Source organism: Schistocerca piceifrons, chromosome 7, assembly GCF_021461385.2.
Source record: "Schistocerca piceifrons isolate TAMUIC-IGC-003096 chromosome 7, iqSchPice1.1, whole genome shotgun sequence".
Taxonomy (NCBI): Eukaryota; Metazoa; Arthropoda; class Insecta; order Orthoptera; family Acrididae; genus Schistocerca; species Schistocerca piceifrons.
In genome coordinates, this window is record NC_060144.1 from 190616724 (window position 1) to 190620897 (window position 4174).

General features: G+C 44.1%; 1 pseudogene; it reads right to left on the reverse strand.

Moving 5' to 3' along the window:
• Nucleotides 1-3224: 3224 nt before the first annotated feature.
• Nucleotides 3225-3342, reverse strand: LOC124709221 (annotated as a pseudogene).
• Nucleotides 3343-4174: the final 832 nt, after the last annotated feature.

Sequence of the window (4174 nt, forward strand, 5' to 3'; positions counted from 1 at the left end):
AGAAGCTTGTAGTATATTTAAGTAAAACTTGGGTTACACAAACCAATACGAGCAAGTATACTTTTCTCAACTCCAATGGAAATATTACAATGAGAGTCCATACAGTTAGTTGTATGTTGTATATCGAGGTTTGGATGATGAGTGCAGTGATGATGGATCTGTAACAGCGGCGAATAAAAAAAAGTCTGTAGGTAGGGTCCAGTTACGGCGAGCCGTCGGAACAATAACCCTGGTGGCTGCGGTGCAAAGTCTCACGCAAATAAATTGCATTCATAGGTGACACGATTACAAGAATGATGTCTGCCTGGTCTCATTATTTTTCGTAATTGTTGTCAGATGTATGGTCACAACTCCCATTTTATATTCTCCAACTGTTTTACTTTGGAAAATGACTACGTAGTTCGTTGAAACCGGTAATGTAACACCTTTTTTTAAAGAAAAATTTTATGTACTGTGGCTATGGATTCACTATTGCAGTGCCAAATAAAGGTTTAACTTATATGATAGTCACAATCCTTTACGACAATTACGTCAGAATATAGAATGATGTCTCAGATGTTACCGAAATTAATTTCGTAGTTTTATTAACAACTTTCTCGCTGTAAGTTTTTACGAGATCCAGGAGAACGCAAATTCATCAGCGATGATATTTTTCGCTACACAGGCGAAACAGTTCCACAGCTCTTACAACATTTTATTTTTTATCTTGGAATATTTTTTATGTTTTCACGATGAAATGTGTATCACATGCATCTATAAACTTCGAGAAAGTTCATTTTTTCCTATCCAAATATGCTAGAGCTTCTCTTTTTTTTCTACAGGTTGAAGTAAAAAATTATTTTTGTTGGAAATTTCCTGTAATTTTAATTGTCTATTTTTTAAATGACGTGTGGCAAGATTTTCGTTTTGGAAAGTATTCCATATACTCTAGAATAAAAATAGAGATGTCCAATTTTTTTCTGAATTTCTACTTTTTGAAACTATCACTGACTGGCAATGTTGGAAGAAGCTGAGATGAGCATGACGAGTCTAGTTTGGTGGCAGCCGCTGTAGTCATTCCTCTTCCCGCAGCATTCGCAGATGGAACGAAGAGAAAACAACTGTCTATACGTTTCCGTACGAGCGGTAATTTCTCTTATCTTATCTTTGCGGTCCTTAACGCAAAACGTAAGTTGGCGGCAGTAGAGTAGTTCTGTAGCCAGTCGCAAATGCCGGTTCTCCAAACTTTCGGATTCCTAATTCAGTTCACGGAGCAATTCTGTAATATTCGCGTGTTGCTAGAGCTGAACGGTAGCAAATCTAGCAGCACACCGCTGAATTGTCTCGGTATCTTCCTTTAATTCGACCCCTGATGGGGATTCCGGACACTCGAGTCGTACTCAAGAATGGTTCGCGCTAGCGATTTTCATGCAGTCTCCTTTGCAGATGAGCAACACTTCCCTAAAATTCGCCTTCCTTACTATCGATCTTAACGTGCATGTTCCATGTCATGTCATCTTCCAATTTTACTCCAGGGAATGTAATCAACTTGGCTTTGTCAAGCAGCACGTTGCTAATACTGCATTAATACACTACTGACCATTAAAATTGCTGCACCAAGAAGAAATGCAGATGATAAACGGGTATTCATTGGACAAATGTATTATACTAGAACTGACATGTGATTACATTTTCACGTAATTTGGGTGCATAGATCCTGACAAATCAGTACCCAGAACAACCACCTCTGGCCGTAATAACGGCCTTGATACGCCTGGGCATTGAGTCAAACAGAGCTTGGATGGTACAGCTGCCCATGCAACTTCAACACGATACCACAGTTCATCAAGAGTATTGGCGTATTGTGACGAGCCAGTTGCTCGGCCACCATTGACCAGATGTTTTCAATTGGTGAGAGATCTTGAGAGCATGCTGGCCAGGGCAGCAGTCGAACATTTCCTGTATCCAGAAAGACCCGTATAGGACCTGCAACATGCGGTCCTGCTGAAATGTAGGGTTTCGCAGGGATCGAATGAAGGGTAGAGCCACGGGCCGTAACACATCTGAAATGTAACGTCCACTGTTCAAAGTGCCGTCAATGCGAACAAGAGGTGACCGAGACGTGTAACCAATGGCACCCCATACCATCACGCCGTGTGATACGCCAGTATGGTGATGACGAATACACGCTTCCAATGTGCGTTCACCGTGATGTCGCCAAACACGGATGCGACCATCATCATGCTGTAAACAGAACCTGGATTCATCCGAAAAAATGACGTTTTGCCATTCGTGCACCCAGGTTCGTCGTTGAGTACATCATCGCAGGCGCGCCTGTCTGTGATGCAGCGTCAAGTGTAACCACAGCCATGATCTTCGGGCTGATAGTCCATGTTGCTGCAAACTGTTCGTGCGGATGGTTGTTGTCTTGCAAACGTTTCCATCTATTGACTCAGGAATCGAGACGTGGGTGCACGATCATTTACAGCCATGCGGATAAGATGCCTGTCATCTCAACCGCTAGTGCTACGAGACCGTTGGGATCCAGCACGGCGTTCCGTGTTACCCTGCTGAACCCACCGTTTCCATATTCTGCTAACAGTAATAGGATCTCGACCAACGCGAGCAGCAATGTCACGATACGATAAACCGCAATCGAGATAGGCTACAATCCGACCTTTATCAAAGTCGGAAACGTGATGGTACGCATTTCTCCTCCTTACACGAGGCATCACAACAACGTTTCACCAGGCAACACCGACCAACTGCTGCTTGTGTATGAGAAATCGGTTGGAAACTTTCCTCATGTCAGCACGTTGTAGGTGTCACCACCGGCACCAACCTTTTGTGAATGCTCTGAAAAGCTAATCATTTGCATATCACAGAATCTTCTTCCTGTTGGTTAAATTTCGCGTCTGTAGCACGTTATCTTCGTGGTGTAGCAATTTTAATGGCCATTAGTGTATATTACATGACTGATTTTCCAATCCATCTGCATTAACTTCCAGTTATAACATGGTACCATTCATCACACCAAAAAGAAACTGTACAATTCAGTCACTCAATGACGATTCTTTCGCGTACACTATACAAGCATCAGCAAAGATGAGGATGCTGAGAGGAGCGGCATGTGGTCACCACACTGCTCTCCCAGTAGTTATGATGGATGTTTTTGACTGGAGCCACTACTGTTCGATCGAGTAGCTCCTCAATTGGCATCACGAGGCTGAGTGCACCCCGAAAAATGGCAACAGCGCATGGCAGCCCGAATGGTCACCCATACAAGTGCCGGCCGCGCCCAACAGCGCTTAACTTCGGTGATCTGACGGGAACCGGTGTATCCACTGCGGCAAGGCCGTTCCCCTTCCTGCCCAAGGGGAGCCGTAATTTGATGAGGACGCTTCTGAGAATGTATGTTTGGAGCACATTATTGTATGGTAGTGAAACATTGACAGAGGAAAAACCAGAACAGAAGAGAATCGATGCATTTGAGATGTGTTGCTATACAAGAATGTTGAAAATAAGGTAGACTAATAAGGTAACAAATGATATGGCTCTCCATAGAATCAGCGAGTAAAGGAATATAGGGATAACACCGACAACAAGAAATGACAGGATGGCAGGACATCTCTCAAGACACCAGGTAATAACTTCCGTGGCACTAGAGGGAGCTGCAGAGGGTAAAAACTGTAGAGGGTGACAGAGTTTGGAATGCATCCGGCGAATACACTGACGGAAGAAAACGCAACACCAAGAAGTAATTGTGAGGCATAAACGAAAGTTGGTAGGCATGTTTCTACATATGAAAGATGATGTCTATTCGAATTTCGGGCCAGTCACGTACAGATGGTGCTAACAGCGCCAATGTGAGGATGCAATTCGAGTTTGCTTTAAATACTCGCTGTAATGGTTATGAACGTAAGTTACCTTTGTGGCGTACGCCCCCGGTAGCTGAATGATTAGCGTGACGGATTGTCAATCCTCTGGGCCCAGGATCGATTCTCGGCTGCGTCGGGGAATTTTTTCCGCCCAGGGACTGGGTGTTGTGCTGTCCTCATCCTCATCGACTGCAGGTCGCCGAAGTGGCGTCAAATTGAAAGACCGGCACCCGGCAAACGGTCTGCCTGACGGGGCGCCCTAGCCATACAGTTAAGTAAAACCTTTGTGATTGGACGTTGTTAGTTGATGTTAGTCA